The sequence below is a fragment of the Scyliorhinus torazame genome, chromosome 3, assembly GCF_047496885.1.
Source record: "Scyliorhinus torazame isolate Kashiwa2021f chromosome 3, sScyTor2.1, whole genome shotgun sequence".
NCBI classification, from domain to species: Eukaryota; Metazoa; Chordata; class Chondrichthyes; order Carcharhiniformes; family Scyliorhinidae; genus Scyliorhinus; species Scyliorhinus torazame.
Window position 1 is genome coordinate 252,571,310 of NC_092709.1, and position 13,855 is coordinate 252,585,164.

Consider the following 13,855-nt stretch of genomic DNA (forward strand, 5'->3'; position numbering starts at 1 on the left):
GCAGCTAATGAACACTTAGAATAGGACACAACCAATGAGCAGTCAAGACAACCAGAGGTGGCATTACCACAAGGGGGCATTACACAATCCATATAAAAGGACAGGGCACACATGCTCTGCCTCTTTCCACAGACAGACATCTAGAGAGTACATCAGGGTTGAACAGAAGCATCACACCCAGCACGTGGCTTAGAGCAGACTGGTTTAGTTAGACTGAGTTACTACAGTTAGATTAGCAGGAGAGTCAAACTCATTTAAGAACTGTGTTAATAGTTCAATAAACATATTGAACTCATTACAAAGTTTGGACCTTCCTTTATCAAAGCATACATCAAGAGCAGCTTATGCTACATGAAGAAGCATAACACAACATGGTACTAGAGGTGACTGTTCAATCTATTTAGTTCAACTCAGCAAGATCCGTGACTACCAGCAACAGCACCCAGGCAAGATGATCGAGATTCCAGTTCCTCAACAACTCAGGTACCATGGCAATCTTAGTGCCAACTGGCGTGCATTCAAGTAGAGATTTCAGCTTTACCTGGAAGCAGCCGACCTAAATGGCATGACCGATGCTAAAAAGATAGCTCTTCTACTCACCATTGCGGGTGAGCAAGCAACAGAGATCTGCAACTCCTTCAAATACTCAATTGGGCAGGACAAAAAGGACTTCCAGATAGTCCTGGACAAGTTTGAAAACTACTGCAAGGTAAACACAAAAGAAATCACGAGGAAGAGGTAGGGATGCAACAGAAGCAAACGGCATTTTTGATTGGCAGCCATCTTACACGTATCCAGCCGGCCCAGTCCGCACATGCGCAGTTCCCAGGAAGACGCGAACCGCCAAAACAGTGTTTTGCGCATGCGCGAGAAGCCGTGCATACGCAGTTGCAAAAAGAGCACACAGTAAAGGAAAGTCCGTTTGCGCATGCGCAGCTTCTCGCACATGTGCAGTTCTGAAAAGAGCGTACAGTAAAGGAACCTCGGCGTGCACATGCGCAATTGAGTCCTATGCATGACGTCACAAGCGCCATGACGTCAGAGGCCCCGGACCACGCCCACTTAAAGGGGAAATGTCCGAAAATTAAAAAGAGTTTTAAAGCCACAAAACACAATTCTTCCACCACGAAAGACAGAACAATGCCTGAACTTCTACCCGTAGTTGAAAATAACCTCCGCAGAACCCTGAAACAAGCAGTTAGCACTGCCCAAAGAGATGATTTGGTCCTTGAAGAATACTACTCAGAAGATGATTTCATCATTGGACATAGCGAGCGCAATGACAAATCTGCAACAAAAAAGAGATGATTTGTTCATTGAAGACTACTACTCAGACGATGATTTCTTCCTTGGACACAGCGGGCACAATCACAAATTCGAAACAAAAAGAGATGATTTGTACGTTGATGATTTGTACAAACATGGATGAGTTCTTCGGATTCGAGGATCCTCAGCCTAGCATAGACGACATCCCGACCCATGAGTACAGGATTCTGCTGCGGCCTGACGCCACACCAGTGGTCCACGCACCACAAAGAGTCCCCGACTCCACACAGAGAGTGGTCCATGCACCACGAAGAGTCCCCGACTCCGCACAGAGAACGATGAAAGACTCCACAGCGAGACCACTGCACGACTCCACACAGAAAGCGATGAAAGACTCCACAGCGAGACCACTACACAACTCTGTTGAGAGCGCACAGATCGACTCCACAGCGAGACCACTGCATGACTCCACACAGGGGATGATGCCAGACTCCACAAAGAGAGCGATACAAGCCTCCACAGCGATATCGTTGACAAGACTCCACAATGGGAGCAACTCAAGACTCCAAAGTGCAGTCCATGCATGAACAAGACCATGAAGATCTATCCACCTTATCTGAGCAACCAGCAGCAGACGATGCAAGTCTGCCACGCTGACGTGAACAACAGAAAGACTATGACAGTCTACCCAGATTACTTGAGCCACCAAAAGTCGACTCTGACAATCTACCCAGCTGATCTAACCAACAAGAAGACGCTGCAGGTCTACCCACTGTATGTGAGACAAATGACGAAGGCATCACAATTCCCATACAAGATGTGGAACATCAGAGCAAGACTGACAGATCTCAGCTCGGATGTACAGAGGCACTCGACAATCCAAGTGAAACTACTCATGAGTCCAGTGCGACCATGTCAATTGAAACCTCATCCACTCAAGCCTCTCCACAAGAAAATGAAATCTTGAATATTTTGACTCCAGACGAGGAGCATCAAGAAACCAAAGATGATTCAAGTGAACCTGAAATGACTCCAAAAGAGGAGCATCAAGAAACCAAAGATGATTCAGGTGAACCAGAACGGATTCCAGATGAGGAGCATCAACAAGCCAAAGATGATTCAAATGACCCGGACGGGACTCCAGACGAAACGCTCAATGCAACAGCACAAAGGACACTGACACAAGTAACTTTGCGAAGGACTCAAATTCTCCACTCGGAATGGTCATTGAGCGCAACAAACACAACAACAAAACCTACAAAAACAACACAGACAACAAGAAGAAGTGTACCAAAGGCACTAACATCAACAACAAGCAAGGGGCAGCATGGTAGCATAGTGGTTAGCACAATTGCTTCACAGCTCCAGGGTCCCAGGTTCGATTCCCGGCTTGGATCACTGTCTGTGCGAAGTCTGCACGTTCTCCCAGTGTGTGCGTGGGTTTCCTCCAGGTGCTCCGGTTTCCTCCCACAGTCCAAAGATGTGCAGGTTAGGTGGATTGGCCATGCTAAATTGCCCTTAGTGTCCAAAATTGCCCTTAGTGTTGGGTGGGGTTACTGGGTTATGGGGATAGGGTGGAGGTGTGGGCTTTGGTAGGGTGCTCTTTCCAAGAGCCAGTGTAGACTCGACGGGCCGAATGGCCTCCTTCTGCACTGTAAATTCTGTGAAATCTAATTCTATGACAAAAACAACAACAATGGAACAATGACTGGTACGACATGGTTCAACTCTGCCAATGCAGGACACTGTGACAGCACAGCTCAAGACAATGGCAAGTATGCAGACATACCATGGCATGACAACGTCTCTTACAAATTTACGCTTGCTACACTACAAACAAGAAGCCCAGCTTTCAAGGCAGCCGACATACGGCATCAATACCGCAAAACAGACACCAGTCCAGGTCAGACAGGAAAGGTGCCATCAAGAATCGCTACCACAAGCATCAAAACAAAACAAAAAAAGAGTCCAAATCAGACAACAAAGTGGTTTGACCATTTGAACACCTCCTGATGACTTCTTGGTTCCTTAATCACAGGGACACTGACTGCGTTCACAAGGAAATGACAACATCAACATCGACACTTCAATAACAAAACAAGAAAGCCACTCGACCGTATAAATTCATGAACTATTGTATCACTGTCATCAGGACTTGTACATGTCATCACTTATCTACCTATTTTGTTCAATTTTCTTCAACCAAGTACAGAAAATATGTAACACGAAAAAAGGGGGGATGTGGTCATATGCATCATTGTATATACACAAGGGGTTAATGTAAATACACTACAACTAAGTAAATACTAGACGGAGCACCGGAGATATCATGATATGCAAACATGCAGCTAATGAACACTTAGAATAGGACACAACCAATGAGTAGTCAAGACACCCAGAGGTGGCATTACCTCAAGGGGGCATTACACAACCCATATAAAAGGACAGGGCACACATGCTCTGCCTCTTTCCACAGACATCTAGAGAGTACATCAGGGTTGATCAGAAGCATCACACCCAGCACGTGGCTTAGGGCAGACTGGTTTAGTTGGACTCAGTTACTGCAGTTAGATTAGCAGGAGAGTCAAACTCATTTAAGAACTGAGTTATTAGTTCAATAAAACATATTGAACTCATTACAAAGTCTGGACCTTCCTTTGTCAAAGCATACATCAAGGAAGCCGCTTATGCTACACAAAGAAGCATAACACAACAACTCTCACCTCAACCTGTTTGACAAGGTAAAAAGCATAGGTATTTGATTGCTGACACTATAGGACTCACTGTAAAACCAAATCTATTAAAAAAATATATAAATCAGGTATTGATTTGGACTAAGAATGTTTCCTTGTATATATGAATTGCGAGTGTTAGAAATATCTGGGAAAGGTGTTATTATCTGCAACAAATATTCTTTTTTTTTCAATAATATTTTATTGAGGTATTTGAAAATTTTTATAACGGTAACATAAACAATGACATCAACATGGTAAAATAAACATTCCCCCCCCCAGCCCAATCTTCACACACCTCAACCATACAACAACAATCCATCTCCCCGAGAAAGTCGACGAACGGCTGCCACCTCCGGGTGAACCCTAACATTGACCCTCTTAAGGCGAACTTTATTTTCTCGAGACTGAGAAACCCAGCCGTGTCACTAATCCAGGTCTCTACACTTGGGGGCTTCGAGTCCCTCCACATTAACAAGATCCGTCTCCGGGCTATCAGGGAGGCAAAGGCCAAGATGTCGGCCTATTTCACCCCTTGGACTCCCGGATCTTCCGACACTCCAAAGATCGCTACCGCCGGACTCGGCACCACCCGTGTTTTCAGTACCGTGGACATTGCCTTAGCAGAATCCTGCCAAAACCCTCAGCTTTGGGCATGCCCAAAACATGTGGACATGATTTGCTGGGCTTCCCGCGCACCTCGCACACCTATCCTCAACCCCAAAGAACTTACTCATCCTAGCCGCTGTCATGTGTGCCCGATGGACTACCTTAAATTGTATCAGGCTAAGCCTGGCACATGATGAGGAGGTATTAACCCTGCTTAGGGCCCTGCCTCTATCTCTCCTCCTAGCTCGTCCTCCCACTTGCCCTTAAGCTCCTCCACCGTAGTTTCCTCCGCCTCCGAAAGCTCCTGGTAAATATCCGATACCTTCCCCTCTCCCACCCAGGTACTGAAAACTACTCTATCCTGTATCCCCCGTGGCAGCAGCAGAAAGGACAGCACCTGTTTTCTCAGGAAGTCTCGCACCTGTAAATACCTAAAACCATTCCCTGCTGGCAATTTGAATTTATCCTCCAAAGCTTTCAAGCTGGGAAAGCTCCCGTCTATAAATAGATCCCCCATCCTTCTAATTCCTGCCCTCTGCCAACTCCGGAACGCGCCATCTAGCCTACCTGGTACAAACCGGTGGTTATTATAAATCGGGGTGCAAATCGATGCTCCCTTCCCTCTCTTATATCTCCTCCATTGCCCCCAAATCCTCAGAGCCGCCACTACCACCGGACTTGTGGAGTATCGGGCTGGCGAGAACGGCAGAGGTGCCGTTACCAGTGCTCCCAAACTGGTGTCTTTACATGACGCCGCCTCCATCAGCTCCCATACCGACCCCTCCCCCACTACCCATTTCCTAATCATGGCTATATTAGCCGCCCAGTAGTAACTGCAGAAGTTTGGCAGCGCCGACCCACCCTCCCCCCGACTGCACTCCAGCAACACTTTCTTCACTCGCGGGGTTTTACTCGCCCACACAAAGCCCAAAATAATCTTATTCACCTGCTTGAAAAAGGCCTTGGGGATGAAGATGTGGAGGCACAGAAAGACAAATAGAAATCTGGGGAGGACCGTCATTTTCACGGTCTGTACCCTCCCCGCCAGTGCTAGAGGGAGCATGTTCCATCTCTTAAAGTCCATTTGTTCTACCAACTGGGATAGGTTTAACTTGTGCAGTGCCTCCCATTCCCGGGCCACCTGGATTCCCAGATATCGAAAGCTCTTCCCTACCATTCTAAGCGGCAGCTCTCCAGTCTCTTGTCCTGTCCTCTTGCCTGGATCGCAAACATCTCGTTTGCCCCCATGTTCGATTTATACCCCGTAAAATTGCCAAATTCCCCCAAGATTTGCCTTACTTCCCACATCCCCTCCAACGGGTCCAAAACGTACAAGACTCGGGTCATCTGCGTAGAGCGAGACCCGGTGCTCCCCCCCCCGCCCCCCCCCCCCCCCCCCCCCCGAACCAGCCCTTTCCAGTTCCTAGAGGCTCTTAACGCCATGGCCAATGGCTCTATGGCCAGAGCAAACAGTAACGGGGTTGAGGGGGCACCCTTGCCTCGTCCCTCGGTGGAGTTTAAAATACCCCGACCTCAGCCGGTTCGTACGCATACTCGCTACTGATGCCTGATAGAGCAACCGCACCCAGTCAATAAAGCCCTCACCAAACCCAAACCTTCCCAGCGCCTCCCACAGGTAATTCCACTCCACCCGATCAAAAGCCTTCGCCGCATCCATCGCTACCACCACCTCCACCTCCTCTCCTTCTGAGGGTATCATAATAACATTTAGAAGCCTTCGAACATTGGCCTCGAGTTGCCTGCCCTTAACAAATTCTGTCTGGTCTTTCCTTATCACCCCCAGGACACAGTCCTCTATCCTTGTGGCTAGTATCTTAGCCAGCAGTTTGGCATCCACATTCAGTAGAGAAATCGGCCTGTATGACCTGCATTGCTCCGGATCCTTCTCCCGTTTCAGGATCAATGAAATCGAGGATTGCGACATTGTTGGGGGGACGACTCCCTTCTCTCTTGCTTCGTTAAATGTCCTCAGCAGCAGTGGGCTCAATATCTCTGAAAACTTCTTATAGAATTCCACCGGGTAGCCGTCAGGCCCTGGGGCCTTGCCCGACTGCATGCCCTCTAGCCCCTTGATTATTTCTTCAATCTCAATTGGGGCTCCCAGCCCCTCCATCAGGTCCTCCTCCACCCTCGGGAACTTCAACTGATCCAGAAACTGCCTCATCCCTTCCACCCCAGCCGGGGGCTCCGACTCATAAAATTTACTATAAAAGTCCTTAAACACCTCGTTCACCCCGCTGGGTCTAGGACAGTATTCCCACCTCTACTCTTTACTTTACCTATCTCCCTGGCCGCTTCTCTTTTCCCGAGCTGGTGCGTTAACATCGTGCTTGCCTTTTCCCCGTACTCATAGATCGCCCGCCTTGCCTTCCTCACCCCCTTGCCTTCCTCAACTGTTCCACTGCTTTCCCTGTGGTCAACAGGTCAAACTCAACCTGGAACCTCCGCCGCTCCCTCAGTAGCCCCGTGTCCGGGGCCTCCAAGTATCTCCTGTCCACCTGGAGTATCTCCTCAACTAACCTGGCCCTCTCAGCCCGTTCTCTGTGGGCCTGTATCGAGATTAATTCCCCTCTGACTACTGCCTTCAAAGCTTCCCAGACCGTCGCTGCAGAGACCTCCCCTGTATCATTTGTTTCCAGGTAGTTCTGGATGGACGTGTTAACCCGCCCACAGATCGCTTTGTCCGCTAGCAATCCCACATCCAGTCTCCACAGCGGGCATTGCCCTCTCTCCACACTAACCCGTAGATCCACCCAATGCGGGGGAATGGTCTGACACTGCAATTGCCGATTACTCAGTATCCACCACCTTCGGTATTAGTGCCCTGCTCAGAACAAAAAAGTCGATGCGAGAGTATACCTACTGGACATATGAAAAAGAGGAAAACTCCTTTGTCCTCGGCCGTGCAAACCTCCATGGGTCTACTTCCCCCCCTCTGTTCCATAAAACCCTTCAATTTCCTTGCCGCAGCCGGCCTCTTCCCTGTCCTGGATTTTGACCGGTTCAATTCCAGATCAATGACTGTATTGAAGTCCCCTCCCATGATCAGGTTATGTGACTCTAAGTTTGGGATCTTACCTAACACCCGCCTCATAAATTCCACGTCGTCCCAATTCAGAGCATGTATGTTCACAAGTACCACTCGCACCCCCTCCAGCTTCCCACTCACCATTATGTACCTACCCCCCTTGTCGGACACAATTCTCTCTGCCTCGAATGCCACTCATTTGCTGATCAAGATCGCTACCCCCCCTGGTCTTTGAGTCCAGTCCTGAGTGGAACACTTGGCTGACCCACCCCTTCCTTAATCTCGTCTGGTCTGTAACCTTCAGGCGTGTCTCTTGTAGCATTTCCATGTCCACCTTCAGTTCCCTCAAATGCGCGAACACGCGAGCCCTCTTGACCGGCCCATTCAGTCCTCTCATGTTCCATGTGATCAGCCTGGACGGGGGGCTTCCAACCCGCCCCCCCCCCCCCCCCCCCCCCAACCGACTAGCCATCACCCTTTTTAGGCCAGCCTCGAGCTCGCGCCCTCCGCTTCCACGAGTCCCCACTAGGGCTACCGCATTTCCAGACCTCCCATTTGTCCCCGAGTAACAGTTCCTCCCCTGTCAGCAAAGCATCTCCCCCCCCCCCCCAGCAACAACACTAGAAACACAATCCCCCATGCTGACTCGGTAGCTCCCACCCTAGCACCAAGCAGTCTGTCTCCCTATTGTTTTCTCCTCTCTCCCCCCCACATGAATAAACATTTTAAAAGCATCACATTCCCCAGTAAACAAACATCAGAAAAAAGTGAAAAAACAATCACTTCAGAAAAATAGTCACCCAAAAAGCAGAACCAAATCCAAAGCCCATTCCCCCCTCTAACAATGTCCCTGCAAGACAAAGCAACCTTTAACCATCCACACAGCCCATTATTTCACATAGAGCTACTTAAATTTGTACAATCCAGCACCACAAATCGCCGCCACAGTACTTCTCCAAGGCTTAAGGGTCTTTTAATTTGCCTCCAGCTTCATTTCTTTAATAAAGGTCATACTTCATCTGGCGTTTCAAAGTAGAAGTCCCATTCCTCATGTGTGACCCACAGACAGGCTGGGTACAGCATCCCGAACTTCACCCCCTTCTTAAAGAGGGTCATTTTTGCCAGATTGAACCCAGCTCATCTCTTGGCCAAATCCGCTCCTAGGTCCTGATAGATGTGCAACTCACAGTTCTCCCACTTGCTGCTCCGTTCTTTCTTGGTCCACCTCAAAACGTGTTCCTTGTCCATGAAATGGTGAAAACGTACCACCATGGCCCACGGCGGCTCTTTCGCTCTGGGCTTCCTCGCGAGGGCTCTGTACGCTCTGTCCAATTCCAGGGGCCGAGGGAATACCCCAGCCCCCATCACCTTCTCCAGCATGTCCGTCACATAGGCCCTCGCATCCGATCCCTCACTGCCTTCAGGGAAGCCAACAATTCTGAGATTCTGCCTCCTGGACCTATTCTCCAGGTCCTCCAGCTTATCCTGCATTCTTTTCTGGCGGTCGTTCATCATCCCCATCTTGCTTTCCAGCACGGTTATATACTCCTCGTGCTCGGACAACTTTTGTTCCACCTCCTGGATCGCTCATCCATGGGTTTCCTGATTCTGAACCACTTGATCAATCGAAGTTTTAATCGGGTCCAGCGTGACTTCTTCAGCTTGGCGAAGCAATCCTCGAAAAACTTCACCAGCTGCTCCGTTGACCACTGTGGCGTCTCTCCACGGCCCTGCTGCCCCGCCATGCTGTCCCGTGTTACCAGCTCCATTTGCGTCTCCGTTATAGGGCTTTGTCGTCTCACATGGCCACTTCTGGTCCAATTCTCCATACACCGGAGGGGGATTTTTCCTTATTGTCTCACTCTTCACCGATTTATCCCAAAAATCCGAAAAAGAAAAAACGGGGGGAAATAGGTCCAAAAGTCCATTACAGGCGGGAGCTATCAAATGTGCGACCTACTCCTCCATGGCCGCCACTGGAAGTCTGCAACAAATATTCTTTAAACACAGAATTACTGACTTAATGTGGAGTACAATGACGAAACAGTGCAAGAAGCTACGTGAATTAGAAATTTTAAGACTTCACTGATCAGTTTCCATGTCAGGGTAGCCTAAACTGGATCCAGTGTGTACCATACATAAGATGCCCAGGAGCAACTCGCCCAGGTTCCTTCAACAGCACCTTCCAAACCTGCTACAAGTACAAGGGCAGAAAATCTATCAATCTCTGACTTAAAACTAACAATTTATTTAGCAGCAATTGCTGCTTAAGGAATGGCCGTTCTAAACTTCTGCCAGCCTGTATGTGTACAAGTGCTTCCTGAAAGGTCTGGCTCTAATTTTTAGGCCATGCACCTTTTCCTAGACTTCCCAACAGGAGTTTCTGTCTACCCTATCAATTGTCCTTAATATCTTGAAAATTTCAACAAATTCACCCGTTAACCGTAAAAATTCTATCGACTAGCTGGTGTAGCTTCTCCTGAACCTGTGGGGTTTAGCCAACGTTCTGTTAAGTCCATAGTGCACTCCTTCCTGATATCTGGTGCCCCAAACTGCTTATAATACTCCATTGTTATCTAACCAGGGCTGACACATGACCTCCACCTCCTTGATTTCTATTCTTCTAGATATCAGGGCCAACATTCTATTACATAATATAAAATGAAAATAGAAAACGCTGAAAATACTTATCAGATTAGGCAATTATGTGGAGAGAGAGGGAGAATTAATGTTTCAGGTTAATGACCTTTCATCTTCTGTCACCTGCCTGATCTGGTTATTTTCAGCATTTTCTGTTTTTATTTCAGACTTCCAGTATCTGCAGTATTTGCTTTTATATCAGCATTGTTTTCTGTACCTATTTTTGACTTCCTAGCATCTTGGACTATTGCAATAGCTTTTCACAATTTCAAAACCTAGTCTATCCTTTTTAGGTCAGAAGTGAATGACTTCACATTTGCCAATACTGACATCTATTTGGTAAAGTTTTTGCCCATTCACTTAACCTAAAATTACAAGTATTAATATGGTTCCATCTGCACTCTGTACAATGTCACCGATTAGTCATTGGCAAACTTTGATAGTAGCTCTCCATCTCATAATCTAAGTTGTTAATACTGAATAGATGAAGCCTCAGATGCTCATGAGATTATCACGAGTCGCATTCTGCCAATCATCACCGACTATCCCCTGTCGTTCCGCCGATTTTCTAACCAGTTCAATTATTTGCCTGACCTTCCAATTCAGCTAACACTCTCTTATAAGGGACTTGACCAAATGCCTTCTGGAAGTCCATATATATATATATATATATATATAATATTCATGGATTTTCTTTTATCCACCAAGAACAAAGAAACGTACAGCACAGGATCAGGCCCTTCGGCCCTCCAAGCCCGTGCCGACCATGCTGCCCGACTAAACTACAATCTTCTACACTTCCTGGGTCCGTATCCCTCTATTTCCATCCTATTCATGCATTTGTCAAGATGCCCCTTAAATGTCACTATCGCCCCTGCTTCCACCACCTCCTCCGGCAGCGAGTTCCAGGCACCCACTACCCTCTGTGTAAAAAAACTTACCTCGTACATCTACTCTGAACCTTGCCCCTCGCACCTTAAACCTCTGTCCCCTAGTAATTGACCCCTCTGCCCTGGGGAAAAGCCTCTGACTATCCACTCTGTCTATGCCCCTCATAATTTTGTAGACCTCTATCAGGTTGCCCCTCAACCTCCGTCGTTCCAGTGAGAACAAACCAAGTTTATTCAACCTCTCCTCATAGCTAATGCCCTCCATACCAGGCATCATTCTGGTAAATCTCTTCCGCACCCTCTCTAAAGCCTCCACATCCTTCTGGTAGTGTGGCGACCAGGATTGAACACTATACTCCAAGTGTGGCCTAACTAAGGTTCTATACAGCTGCAACATGACTTGCAAATTCTTATACTCAATGCCCCGGCTAATGAAGGCAAGCATGCCGTATGCCTTCTTGACTACCTTCTCCACCTGTGTTGCCCCTTTCAGTGACCTGTGGACCTGTACACCTAGATCTCTCTGACTTTCAATACTCTTGAGGGTTCTACCATTCACTGTATATTCCCTACCTGTATTAGACCTTCCAAAATGCATTACCTCACATTTGTGCGGATTAAACTCCATCTGCCATCTCTCCGCCCAAGTCTCCAAACAATCAATCTACATCCTGCTGTATCCTCTGACAGTCCTCATCGCTATCCGCAATTCCACCAACCTTTGTGTCGTCTGCAAACTTACTAATCAGACCAGTTACATTTTCCTCCAAATCATTTATATATACTACAAACAGCAAAGGTCCCAGCACTGATCCCTGCGGAACACCACTAGTCACAGCCCTCCAATTAGAAAAGCATCCTTCCATTGCTACTCTCTGCCTTCTATGACCTAGCCAATTCTGTATCCACCTTGCCAGCTCACCCCTGATCCCGTGTGACTTCACCTTTTGTACTAGTCTGAAGTAGGCCATTTTCCAAGACCATATTTTTATCTCATCTCATCAAACATTCTTCATTTATGAAACTGTTTTATTGGACTGATTGGCACCGTTTAACATTTATTGGACTGTTTTATTGGACTGATTGGCACCGTTTATATAATGTGCCCACAATGCAGAAGGGGACACCCGGATGGACATTCGTTTAAATCCCCTTCTGCACAGCTGGAGACCTTTAATTCAAAATTGATGGAAGACCCTTGTTCTGCCCAGCAACAGCATGAAGCTGCATCTTAATGATGGAAGACACTTGTTCTGCCCAGCAACAGCACGAAGCTGCATCTTAAAACGGCCCCATGGCCAGGAGATCGGGATATCTGCGAGTCAAGACCCTGGCAGTGGGATATATGGCACAACTGTATTGCAAAGACTTATGAAAGAATGAAATAATATATTAATAAAATGGCCAAGGCAGGCAAAGAAACCAGAATAGAAGGAATAAAAGAAATGTATAGATTTGCCATCCCCTACACACACAGCAGGACAAAGATGACATTAACACATCATCTAGCAAACACAGAAACAAAAGCATAGCACAGATAATCTCATCAACACGGACACACACCATACAGATGCAAATTGACAAGGGAGGGACACCGGAGCGAGCACAGATAATCTCATCAACACGGACACACACCATACAGATGCAAATTGACAAAGATGCATATTCTCAGTTTAAACCTGTCAGAGATCTAAAGCAAAACTACCCTTTAACTATTAAGTATGAGCAAATGTTCCTGCTCGAATTTGGATTCCTATAAAAATCCAGAGCGAATGTGTAATTGTTGAGATCAACGTGGACCAAGCCACTGTTTCTGAGCTGGCTGCGTGGGTCTCCCTGAAGGCTTCAGTAATTGTACAATAAAGAACAACGCTTTGAACCTTGCCTTGAGACTCGGCCTCTTGACTGCACTGGTACAAGGGATTTTTCCCTGCAACAAGTCTATCATGAGGGACCTTGTCAAAGGCCTTACTGAAGTCCATATAGACAACATCCACTGCCCTACCTGCATCAATCATCTTTGTGACCTCTTCGAAAACTCTGTCAAGTTAGTGAGACACGACCTCCCCTTCACAAAACCATGCTGCCGCTCACTAATACGTCCATTTGCTTCCAAATGGGAGTAGATCCTGTCTCGAAGAATTCTCTCCAGTAATTTCCCTACCACTGACGTAAGGCTCACCGGCCTGTAGTTCCCTGGATTTTCCTTGCTACCCTTCTTTAACAGAGGAACAACATTGGCTATTCTCCAGTCCTCCGGGACATCACCTGAAGACAGTGAGGATCCAAAGATTTCTGTCAAGGCCTCAGCAATTTCCTCTCCGGACTCCTTCAGTATTCTGGGGTAGATCCCATCAGGCCCTGGGGAGTTATCTACCGTAATATTTTTCAAGACGCCCAACACCTCGTCTTTTTGGATCTCAATGTGACCCAGGCTATCTACACACCCTTCTCCAGACTCAACATCTACCAATTCCTTCTCTTTGGTGAATACTGATGCAAAGTATTCATTTAGTACCTCGCCCATTTCCTCTGGCTCCACACATAGATTCCCTTGCCTATCCTTCAGTGGCTACCCTCTTACTTTTTATGTACGTGTAAAAAGCCTTGGAATTTTCCTTAACCCTATTTGCCAATGACTTTTTGTGACCCCTTCTAGCCCTCCTGAC

At 47.3% G+C, this 13,855-nt stretch overlaps 1 protein-coding gene across 6 annotated transcripts in view; it reads right to left on the reverse strand.

The window, feature by feature from the left end:
• Window positions 1-13,855, reverse strand: part of epg5 (ectopic P-granules autophagy protein 5 homolog (C. elegans)) — a 269,249-nt gene that overhangs the window by 210,457 nt on the left and 44,937 nt on the right. The gene's annotated exons all lie outside the window — the stretch shown is intronic.